Source organism: Sorex fumeus, unplaced genomic scaffold (genome assembly GCF_029834395.1).
Source record: "Sorex fumeus unplaced genomic scaffold, SorFum_2.1 ptg000014l, whole genome shotgun sequence".
Taxonomy (NCBI): Eukaryota; Metazoa; Chordata; class Mammalia; order Eulipotyphla; family Soricidae; genus Sorex; species Sorex fumeus.
The window spans coordinates 28099643-28112439 of NW_026606071.1; the positions used below are offsets into that span (position 1 = coordinate 28099643).

General features: G+C 39.7%; 1 protein-coding gene across 2 annotated transcripts in view; it reads right to left on the reverse strand.

Moving 5' to 3' along the window:
* The window catches only part of LANCL1 (LanC like glutathione S-transferase 1), a 37099-nt gene that overhangs the window by 17184 nt on the left and 7118 nt on the right, over positions 1 to 12797 (reverse strand). The gene's annotated exons all lie outside the window — the stretch shown is intronic.

A 12797-nucleotide genomic window follows, 5' to 3' on the forward strand; every position in this document is an offset into this window, starting at 1 on the left:
TCTAAGAACCAGATAGAATCAAGAACCTGTTTGCAGTTTGTTCATCATTACACCTTTAAATAATAAGAACTCGAAGACCTTCCATAAAATCCAAGCTTATTATTAATCCTCATAGTCTGGTTCTGTATTTTTCTTCATGGTTAAATCTTAGGCCATCAGCGATGTTCTAAATAAATAACTATTAAACAAATGATAATCTATTTTGCAATAAAGATGTTTGTTTTCATGAGCTAAAAAGTAAAGTCAAAGGTTATAGAATAAAAAATTCAATTTCTATTTATACAGAAGATAAATTATGGTTATATAGGAAACTAAATCCCTTAACCTTACCAATACACAAGGCAAGATTATAAAATGAAACAAAACTATGAAGTTAGTTGATAGCTAAGAAATATATTTACTTCCTCATTCTTTTTGCTCTGCCAAGGACCCAGCGCTTTTAGGAATAGCAATGTAAAAGCTGAAAATAATTTTGACTTTACGCCTTTCTCATTTTACTTCTTACCCGACTCTTGAAGAATGCTCTATGTCACTGCTCTGTGTGTGCTTATTTCGAATGCCTGTCCCAGCAGAATATTCTTTCCTCTGAAGCCAACGGGTCTGAGGGCAGATTCGAAGATGTGGAGTTGGGAGCCTGCAGCATTTCCAGAAACTCATTTCTTCCCTTAAAGTACATTTTCCATCTCATTTACCATTTTTAGACGATACAGAGTGTCTGTTTAAATCTAAATTAATAGAGCCAATCTCTTCATGGATTTCAATGCAGTAAAAACGTAGCCTGCAAAATTACTTTTCACTGTACTGAGGACAATTTTAAATTTAGATAGTTTTCTCATTTTGCATGGGTAATCTCCAAAGCTTTGTGCTACAGACAATTCAATTTCACATGTATATTAAGGCCAAATTTTCATTTCCTGCCGAAGTTAATAACCTTGTCTGCTTTTTCAAAGTGGCTTGGTGTTAGTAATTCCACAAGCGGATGATCAGATGTACCAATGCTTAAGGTCTGTGTGTACAAAACCCACATATGTAGGTGAGAATAAAAATCTTCCTTTCACAAATGATCAATGTCAAGAGCTTCTTCTAGAATTAGATCCTTAATAGGGTTCATCTCTGTCTATATATACAAGGAACTTGCAGACTTTCATTCTGCCCTCCCTTTCATTCTGCCCTCCTATTCTCATGGCAGCCTGAACTCACGCTCCTAATTAACTTATGTAAGGATCAGAGTCACGTAATGACATGACAGATCTGAGAAAGTAAATGTGATTTAATACAAGTACAGTGATTGTTTTCCTTTTCAGACCTATGTCTCTCATTAGCAACAATTCCTTTTGGCCTAAATATTTATTTTTTCAAGAGGTCATTAAAGGCTTGCAATGGCAAGATCTGATGCAATTCTCATGAAAAGAACGACAGAGAAGCCTGACAATATTTTATTTTATTTACATGAAAAGTTTTGTTTGACTTCTTTGATAAGCAAGGAGTTGGAGGTCCAATTTTCTTAAGTGTCCACAGTCTCAGGTTCCATTTACTTTCTCCATATTCAAGGTCTCACCTATCTGCATATTTCAGTTGAGTAATCTTCATTTACGGGGCCAGAGTGATGGCATAGTGGATAGGGTATTTGTCTTGCACACAGCTGACCTGGGGTTCGATTCCTCCACCCCTCTCAGAGAGCCCAGCAAACTACTGAGAGTATTTTGCCTACACGGCAAAGCCTGGCAAGCCACCCATGACATATGTGATATGCCAAAAACCATAACAAGTCTCACAATGGTGATGTTACTGATGCCCGCTTGAGCAAATCGATGAACAACGGGAGGGCAGTGCTACAGTGCTACAATGAAATCTTTGTTTATGGTGTCCATTTTCCCATAAAATGCTTAATATGTAAAGAAGCACTGTTGTTAATAAAAAAATAATTCCTGGATGGACTTATCATAAATCAGTTTAGATCAGGAAAATAAGACAAAATGACAAAATGTCTAAATCAAAACCTCTATTACCACCTCAATACTTTATATTTCAGGTATCCTAAATGAGAAAAACAGAGGACACGGCCTATTGCCAAATGTCTTACACTAGTTCCAATGATCTTTCACCCTTTGATGGTAGTCATGCAGAAAATATCACCTTTGCAAAAATTACCAGACTCAGAGGAGGGAAAGATGGGGAATAAGATACAAGTTTAAGAGCTGTACAGGGAAAACTTACCTACAACTTTTATTGTAGCACTATTAGTGTACATGATCTAATGAACTATTTCAAATGTATGTTATCAATATAAACACATTCATGAAAAAAGTCAAACTGTATTGCAAAGCATAATATATAAAATATCAATCTTCTATTCCTTTCTATTCCTGTTACTGCAAATAATTTAAAGTGTTCTCTAGTATTTGTGTCACCTCACTTAATGTATGTCGCCTTCTGATTTCTCTATACTAGATCACTGTCACTGTCACTGTCTTCCTGCTGTTCACCGATTTGCTCGAGCAGGCCAGTAACATTGTGAGACTTGTTACTGTGTTTGGCGTATCGAATACGTCACGGGGAGCTTGCCAGGCTTTGCTGTGTGGGCGAGATACTCTCGATAGCTTGACGGGCTCTCTTGACTTAACTTACATTCTACTTCACAAGATAAGCCTTTTGCTTAGTGTCCCAAGTGTCTCTTTCTTCACTCAACAATAATCTTCTGGATTTTTGCATGGCACATGGACACCCAGCAAATTCTTCTTTACAGCTTGAAATGATGATGCCATTAAGTTCTGAACAATGGGAAGCCATGGGAGTAATGGGGACAACTTTGAAAAATATTCTCCAAAGGGAGGTGCTACCATTTCTTTCCCTTTCCACTTGCTTCCCAGCTGGACTGCAGATGCAAAGAAATAGGCAAAGGCTTCAATAGCAGTTGTGTAATGAGGATGGTGCATTAGAAAGAAAAGAACATCAGATCCCAGAAGACTTGATATTACTCCAATCCCTGGGTTTCCTTCAGAAAACATACAGAAATTCTAGGGCTGTTCTGTTAGGGGTATCCCCTCATGCCAGTGAGCTCAATCCTCAAGAGTCTGGTTCTTTTCAAAGTTAGAAAGGCCGGAAGTTGCTAGGTAACAGAGAACTTTGTAAATGAGTTCAAGATTTTTGAGTTTTATTTGAAAAGCATCAGTTTTAAACATGGGAAGGGGATGGCTAGATTGCATTTTTATTATTTATTTTGAAGTAGAAGTTTTACTTAGAGATTATAAGGAAAAGTAGAGGAAGAATAACATGTTCAAGAGAGAAGGCAGTCTTCTCTGAAGGGGTTGAGCCCAGATTGCATTTTTTTAAAAGTTTACCATACTTGCGCTGTTCTGTGGAACGGTGGATGCAGGAAGAGAAGACAGGAGGATATTTTTGGAATCCAAAGAGTGACAAGGTGGTTACTGTAGGGATGCAGCAAGACTGAATTGGAAGGATATCTGTCTGGGAGGTAAAATTGGTAGAGCAAGGCAACTTCAGGAGGCTGGTGAGATAGTACAGTGGGAAGGAAGCTTGCCTTGTGCACAGTGATCCAGATCACTGCCGACTCAATACTCAGCACCAAATATGGTCTCCCGGCCCCTGCTGGAGTCATCTCTAAGAGAAGCGCCAGGAGTATGCCCTGAGCACTGCTGGGTGTGGCCCCCAAACCAAAAAAATCAAACCAATATAACTCCATATACCTAGCTTCAATAGTTGATGAGCAATAACACCATCTACAATAAAAACATCAACACTTCTGGGGAGGGTCAAGTTTGGGAAATAAGACTATAACTGCATCCACTCATAAAAGCATCTTCAAATATAATTCCAGTATCTAAAGAATTTGATATTCTAAGAAAGAATGCTTTTCCTGGTTTCTAGGAAGGATAAAAACCATCAGGATTGGTCATGAGGTTCAACAAAGATTACATACATACGTTTGAAGGCTACACTGATACTTTCTTTGTCATTACAGAATATGCTACTTCATCAAGACTACTCCTGGCCTTAAATTTGAGTAGCAGATAAAATTTTCTTCAATAATGTTTGCTAAGCAACCCCCCACCCAAAACAAAAATCACAAAACTAATGGAGGTGTGCTTCTTCCTTTTACTCTTTTACCTTTTTTTACCCCAGAAAAAACTTAATAAAATAAAGTGACTGGGTTTAATTGCAAAGACTACAAATTGCTTTAGAATCATTATATTATTTTAAATGAAATCCCTCTCTCTCCTTTTAAGACGCTGGAGGAATTCTGACATTTTCTGTCACTGTAGCACTGTCCTCTCATTGTCAATTGATTTGCTCGAGCGGGCACCAGTAACATCTCCATTGTGAGATTTGTTTTTACTGTTTTTGGCATATCGAATACGCCACCATAGGGAGCTCGCCAGGCTCTGCCATGTGGGTAGGATACTCTCAGTAGCTTGCTTGGCTCTCCAAGAGGTACTGAGGAATCAAACTCGGGTCAGCAGCGTACAAACACCCTACCCGCTGTGCTATCGCTCAGAGCGATAGCTGACATTTTCATTGATATAAAATTAATTGGTCTACTCTATGATAACAATTATTAAGAAATAAAAACAAAAGCCTTTAGTCTGAAAATGAACAGTTTTGTTAGATGTATACATAAAAATAAATGGAACACAGTGACCTATCTTAAAGCAGAGAATATTTCATAGAAATGGAGACACACTTAGAAATGAGTACAGGACACAATGTACACAAAGTTTTCCCATTATTCTCAGATATAAAAAGTGATAAAAATGGCATTTGTGTCAATATCCTAATTCTGTTAATTAATGAGAACTTTATTTCTGGAGCCAGGGGCTGGAGCGATAGCACAGCGGGTGGGCGTTTGCCTTGCACACAGTCAACATGGCTGACCCGAGTTCAATTCCTCTGCCCCCTCTCAGAGAGCCCGGCAAGCTACAGAGATATCTCACCCCCATAGGAGAGCCTGGCAAGCTGCCGAACACAGTAACAACAAAGTCTCTTGATGGAGACATTACTGGGCCCACCCGAGAAAATCGATGAACAACGGGAGAATAGTGACTTCTAGAGCCAGTGATAGATTCCTTGGTCATTCCTCACCACAGCAATGTTTTTAAGGAACACCACTGTATTACATGCAAACCAAGAAAAATTTAAGTAAAAATTTAAGTAGCAATCAAGTCCCTTTAAAAATCAAGTACACAATCAATTATTTTTTCAGAAACATGTTCATTTACATTTTCACAACCTTAGAAGATGACTTGGTGAAGAAAGGAGAAGTAAGGCCCCTATGTGAAAACGAAAAAAAAAAAAAAGAAAAGAAAAAAATGCAATGAAAAGGCCATATGTGTAAGGTGGAGAGGAGAGACTACACAGGTGGAAGGAATGAAATGGAGCCAAGTGTAGAGTATTCCTAGCAAGCAGAATTACCTGAACAAATGCCTTCAGACACTCAGCATGAGTGTGGTATAGTTGCACTCCAAGCTTGGACTCTTAGTATTCAAATTAACTAACACCAGACGCAGAAATTTTGATTTAATGCTAATATAATACACTGGCTTTGAGATGCCCATTTGACATACAAGTGGAGCTGGAAAACACTTATAAGTCTGCAGTTCAGGGAAGAGGATGAACAAATGCCCTCCGGATGGGTAGGGAATTTTGCCTGAATTTCTCAGTAACCCCCGCCTGCCAAGACCCCCAGATGTGCTTCAGAGACTCACTTACCCAAAGCACGAGCAAGTGTCTTCTGATGAAAATAAAAGGACATTATTTATCCTTTCCTTCAGTCTAAGAGATCAGACAATCCAGAAATACATCAATCTGGTATATTCAGAAGCCTGTTTTAGTTGCACAGGATTGAGGTGTCCTGTATGAGAGCTCCTAATCCTCAATGCCCTTTGAAAGCTAGATGGACTACAAACAAAAATTTACAACTCAGTTTTCTCAGTAACACTAGCCACATTTCAAATCCTTAGCCATATGGGGCTAGCAGCTACTGTAATGGATAGCGAAGTAACATTTCCATCAATGCAAAAATTCTAAGGCGGGTCCTGCTCTGAACGCTGAGGCATTCTGTAGAAGTAGTTCAGGAAGTATGCTACTGCCTAGTAATTCATTCCAACAATCTCTTGGGGTTGAAATCTTGACAAGTAATTTACTTGGAAGACAGAAGCTGTACCACGAGGACCAAACGTCTAACTTGCTGTAAGAGGAACCAGCCCTGGCTTCCAGTGAGGTCTCTCGGAGTTGCACTTTCCTACCCTGTCTCCTTCCTTAGTGACTACTCTGGGAAAGGAGGAGAAACTGCTCAGGGACCCTTCTAAATCAGCAATTTCCTTCCTCAGCTTCTTATTCCCAGTAGCAGTATACCATAAATACAGCCAGATGTTGAGAAGTAATTAATACTAAGCCTTTGAATTTCCAAGGGATCATTAGTCCTATTCATCTTGACCAATCAAAACCTTGGGGTGTCTCAAATGTCTATGAAGAAGATAAAAATTTCCACAGATGAATCTCTGCAAACACGACTTGGTGATTCTGCATTTGAGAGATGATTTCTGATTATTTATTTTTGTAAGGCAACACTAATGTATAAAACCTCTTATCACCATATTTTAGCTTTGCAAGCTATTTCCTTGCAGGTCAGGGGCTTTAAAATACCCCTTTTGTGTCTTCCGGTGGGAAAAATAACGTTTAGCTCATAGGTACTGATGGTCATTAGAGGTGCTCACCTAACACCTAAAGGGGGATATCTTAATGTTACTGAATGATGAGTTCTAAATGATATTGGAAGTAAACGGCTGCCCTCAAATGGGATGATGGTTGTTCACTTTGTTTCAAATAAATGGTTCTCTAATCAAAAGTTTAAAAGCTCAGTTACCTTTTTTTTTTTGCTTTTTGGGTCACACCCAGCAATGCACAGGGGTTACTCCTGGTTCATACACTCAGGAATCACTCCTGGCAGTGCTTGGGGAACTATATGGGACGCTGAGACTTGAACCCAGGTCAGCCGCGTGCAAGGCAAACGACCTACCCGCTGTGCAATCATTCCAGTCCCTATTTTGGCTTTTATTTTCTGTTATTTCAGACAGGGAAAATATGAGTGAAGGTGTTCTCTGACTAACTTGAATATGATGTACAGAGGCATACCAGGCATAGAAATGTATCTCTGGTATGTTTTGGAAGTTTTCTCCAGAAAATTTTAGCTGTTTTGGGGGTAGGCTTTCTATTCACCATCATGGGTATTGTCACCATGGGTAGGTAGTGTTCACCACTAGAGCCACCACTCAGTTGTCAGGCTAACTCTGAGCAGAGCAAGCAACTGGCTCTCCAAGGACTCCAGTACTTTTATTATAGATGATCTGAGGTGCAAACAGGTTATGACTAGAAAGTATTCCTCATCTTTGATTCAGACTGACATAACAAAGGACAGGTAAGCACTCATTGTAATTAAGGGCACAGGCTGATGAATCACTGTCAAGGACTGAGACCTAGATCTGTCATTTCATTAACTGTGTAATCTTAAACCATTCACTATACCTCTCTGTGTAGGGTGTTTGCCTTGCATGCAGTCAACCCGGGGTTCGATTCCTCTGCCCCTCTCAGAGAGCCCGGCAAGCTACCAAGAGTATTTCACCTACATGGCAGAGCCTGGCAAGCTCCCCATGACGCATTCGATATGCCAAACACAGTAACAACAAGTCTCACAATGGAGACGTTACTGGGCCCTCTGAAACAAATCGATGAACAATGGGGAGGACAGTACTACAGTGTAGTGCTACACTTCTCTGTGCCTGAGCATCCTCATCTGTAAACTAGAAATAACAGAAGTTACTCTATAGCTAGTCTGAGTCGGGCTGATTAGTGGTAATAGCTACTAGGACATATTAACTTCTCAACAAATGCTCAATCCCAGTAGATTATGAATCTCAAGATTAACTGTTTTTTCCTAACTCATTCCTTATCAAAAGGGACAGGGATCCATACCCTTCCTATTTCCCATCTCTGCCCTCTCTCATATACCCTTTTGGTTGGGGAGATTAGAAAACAGTATGTATGTCCCTACATAGGCCATCTGGCCTCTTTCTCTTGAGTTTCCTGGTAGTCTTCTCTGTCCTCTGTTCATTACTCCTCGCTCTTAATTTTTCCTGTGGTAATTTATACCTTAGGCTACCCACATGCTCTGTTTGAGTGTGGGGTGATGAGTTCAGGCCAGAAATCATGAAGGTGGTCCACTTCATAACCAGCTCAAAATCGTATGTTCTTTATCTAGCTTTATCAAGTATAAAAGAAGATATGAATCCTACTGTCATTTCTGAGTTTATTTCTCAACTGAATCAGATGTTGAAGGAAAAGAGGAGTGACTGAATCCCAACCAAGTATGAACTAAGTTGAATTTCACCCTTCTCCCTGTTACTACTGGAGAATGTGTACCCTTCGTTCATTCATTCAACATCTATTTATCAAGAACTTACTGTGAAATCAGCATGATGTTAAGTGAAGATACTGAATTGAAAATAACAGACAAGGTCTTTTGGTTATTGTCATTAAAAGTAAAATTGCTCAGGTAAGTCCTGTTATCCCTTCTGCCACTTCTCCTGATCCATCTACACTCTCCCCTTGCAGTCTGTTCTTTACTTATACATACTTGTGGCTTTTAGACCCTTCAGTTGTAATAAACCCTGGTCTAAGTAATTTAAGACAATCAATAGTAAAAGGAAATCAACACCATAAAATATAGCTGGTAAGAAAGCAGGTGAGAGTCTTGGTACATTCATCTACCACTGGGGAAGATTCTGATCAAACAGATAAACCCATACATACCATAACTGCTTCTAGTTGTCCTAAATGCACAGACAATACTTATGATGAAATTGAAGGATTGAGCTCAGTTAGAGCTCAAATTAGACAGTGAAATGCTCAGAAGGACTACTTAGAAGGAGATTGAATTGCAATGAATAAATAACTTGGTCTGAGTGACTCCTTTCATATAAGTCTGGTATCAGCAGAAATTAACACCCTCGTGTAAAAAGCTATAACTCATATGTGCATTGGCAGATCAAAGAAGAGCATCTACAATGCTTTGTTTGCATTTAGAGCGCAAACTGAAGGGACACTAGGAATTATGCCTGCAAGCTTTCTTTTTTAAAGTTTTAACTAATACTTTAAAAGAAAGAGGAAATAAATGTTAATCTTAGCCTCATTAACTTTGTGAGCTGGTTATAGAAGATTGGGTCATGTCTTTTAGAACTAAAGCCCTGAGTGTCCTGTGTACATTTTTTTAAAAGTGTGAGCTGATCATTATTTCCCATAGGAATCATCATTGTTGAAGAGTGGGAAAAGAGAAATTAAATGAGGGCTGGCACTTCCCCTCTTTCTTCCTCAAAGACACTAGTGAGAGCAGGCATCCCTGGGGTTTACTTGTCTCCTTTAGCATTTGCAAGTGAAGCAACCTTTTCTACTAAATGCTTATTTCTAACACTTGATCTGCTCATTTAATCCTTTATAATACAAATTCCACACTGGGGTTCCTCCCCCTTTTTATTTTAAGTGGCAGTTAAAGATCTCCCCTGGGGCTGGGAAGATAGTATTAACAGGGTTCAATTCTGCAACTGGTCCTCCAAGTCCCGCTAGCTATGATGCCCTTGAGCACAGAGCAAGGAGTAAGCTCTGAGCACAGTAGTGTGGCCCAAACAACAAAAACAAAACAATCCCCACATCCTCAATAGATAGACTAAAACAAAAAACATTCTACCCTATAGAACCTACAATCTACCTGGAATAAAACCAGAGCAGCAAGTGGTACTATGGACTCCGGCAAGTCCCCTGAGATCCCCCAGGTTCACCAGGTAACGTTGGTAGCACACCTGCTGCTCGGGGAACTCCAGGTCTGCTATTTTTCTGCACCATTTGTTGCTCTCTGCACAGCATATAGAACACTTCTTGATGGAGCACTTAAAGAATCAAAATGTTTCCCTGCTTTCCATGCTGGGAGCACAAAATCTCTATTTACCTGAATGGATTAAGGCTGATGAAAGAAAAATTCAATATTTATTGCTAGCATACATCACATATTACTATCACGATGCATCACCTTAATGTCCTCAATTTTATAAAGGCAAATTTTGGTGACAAGAATTGACACTGTTCGTCTCAAATGTTCCTTGTTAACAGCTGCAAGAGCTACCGGCTGATTTCATATATGGGTGATATTTCACTCTAGATCTTCAAACACAAACAACTGTGAGGAAATATTCTATTCTGGACTATGTTGCATATTTTAATTCAGGATTAGGAATGGGAAAACACTATAACTCTTACATGACTAACAAGTCTTCCCTCTTCCTTTCTAAATTCCCTTCATGTTTTTTACCAGGGTTCATTCTTCTTTTGTTTTCCTCTAGGACTCTCAAATCTGACCAGTTATTAATGACTTTTAAAACATAGGAGAGCATTAGTATCACTATGTTGTCATTGTTCAAACTAATCTTACAGGTTGTATAGATGTTCTCTATGTATAAAATGTAAACATACAAGTTGAGAGTAAACACACACACACATACACACAGATACATACACATACACACTTCTCTCTTCCCCATTACCCCTCCCTTTTCTCATTTTCCTTCCCTTTCTTTCTCCATTGTCTTCCTCCTCTCCTCCTTCCCCTTCTACCCAGCTCTTCCATCATTCCTTTCTACCTTCTCCCTTTCCTATTCTGTCAAGAGAGCAAGAATCGATAGCTAGGCATGCTGGGTTGAACTATAGTACTTCCAAATGCATAATCTTGAACATGTAAAAGTACTCAGCCTCATTTGCTTCAGTGTTCCAATCTGTGAAATGGTGACACAAATGGTATCCATGTTAAGGTGCTGTTCACTATCATCCCATTGGTCGCTGAATTGCTCGAGTGGGTGTCAGTAATGTCTCTATTCCTCCCAGCCCTGAGATTTCAGCAGCCTCTTCTTAATCGCCTTTTCCCAATGATTGGAGGCTCTTTCAGGGTCAGGGGACGGTCACGGTCCTCCCGTTGTTCATCGATTTGCTCAAGCGGGCCCAGTAACATCTCCATCGTGAGACTTGTTGTTACTGTGTTTGGCATATCGAATACGTCACGGGTAGCTTGCCAGGCTTTGCCGTGTGGGCGAGATACTTGAGACCTAATAAATTCTGGGTTAATACTCAGGCTGGAGCGATAGCACAGCGGGTAGGGCGTCTGCCTTGCACGCAGCCAACATAGCCGACCCGAGTTCGATTCCTCCGCCCCTCTCGGAGAGCCCGGCAAGCTACCGAGAGTATTCGATATGCCAGACACAGTAACAACAAAGTCTCCAATGGAGACGTTACTGGGCCCGCTCGAGCAAATCGATGATCAACGGGAGGGCCTTTACTTTACTTTTACTTTTAAAACAAAAACATCTTGAATGGTGCCTAGTATATTACTTATTAGCCTGCGTGCTTTTGTCATTTAAATGTCAATCCTAGTAATATTTCACAAATTATTTCTTAACTTTTTTCAACCTTTAATGATCACAAAACCACACACTGATGAGACTCATTTCCCTAGGAATGTAAATGAAGGGGAGCAAAGCAACCTTTTATGATTAATTTGCAATTATTTTATTTTGGGGAGGTGGGTCACACAGTGGTACTTGGGGCCCACCTCATGTGAGTCACACCCCTGGCAGTGCATAGGGGACCATGCAGGACTAGAGATTGAATCTTGGGCTCCTGCATGAAAAGCTCTCTCCCAGGCCCTAAATTATCAATTTATTGTTTTTGAAGAGTAATGTACAGGGAGAATTTATTAACTTGTAATATGTGCATCCCAAATTGATTATTCATAATACCTCAATCCTAGTTAACCATAGGAAGTTCAGAGGGATTTACGGTAGTAATCGCATTATTTGCCTGTATGAGACAGCTGCAGGGTTTGAAAATCTTCTGCTTTTTCTTAGGGCCAAGTCATTTTATCACGCTATTGTGAATTTACAAAAAAAGGGTAAAAGTTTGGAATATATAAAAATATATATATATATATTTTGGGCTGGAGCGATAGCACAGCGGGTAGGGCGTTCGCCTTACAAGCGGCCAACATGGCCGACCCGAGTTCGATTCCTCCGCCCCTCTCGGAGAGCCCGGCAAGCTACCGAGAGTATTCGATATGCCAGACACAGTAACAACAAAGTCTCCAATGGAGACATTACTGGGCCCGCTCGAGCAAATCGACGATCAACGGGAGGGCCTTTACTTTTTACTTTTTTATATATATTTTATATATATGGAGATAAGATATGCCACAGTGGGTAGGGTGTTTACCGTGCACGTGGCCGACCCAGGTTCAATTCCTCCGTCCCTATCAGAGAGCCTGATAAGTTACCGAGAGTATCCTGTCCACACGGCAGAGCCTGGCAAGCGGCCCATGGGGAATTCAATATACCAAAAACAGTAACAAATCCACAATGGAGACGTTACTGTTGCCTGCTTTAGCAAACTGATGAACAATAGGAGGACAGTGCTACAGTGCAACATATAAATATATATATAAAATTTATATGTATACATATACAAATACATATACATATTATATAAAACTAAGAAAACCCCACAGGTATAAGTAGACTGTGATGAAAATTATGTCTGAATAACATTAAAAGCCTAAGTTAACCACCTTCATTACTATATTATCCTCTGCTTCCATTTTAAAATAAAAGCCAAAATAATTTTAGGTGTAAAATAGTTCATAAAGTGAAAGTGGAAGTATTTTAAAATGCAGTGATTTGCTTCTTTTTAAG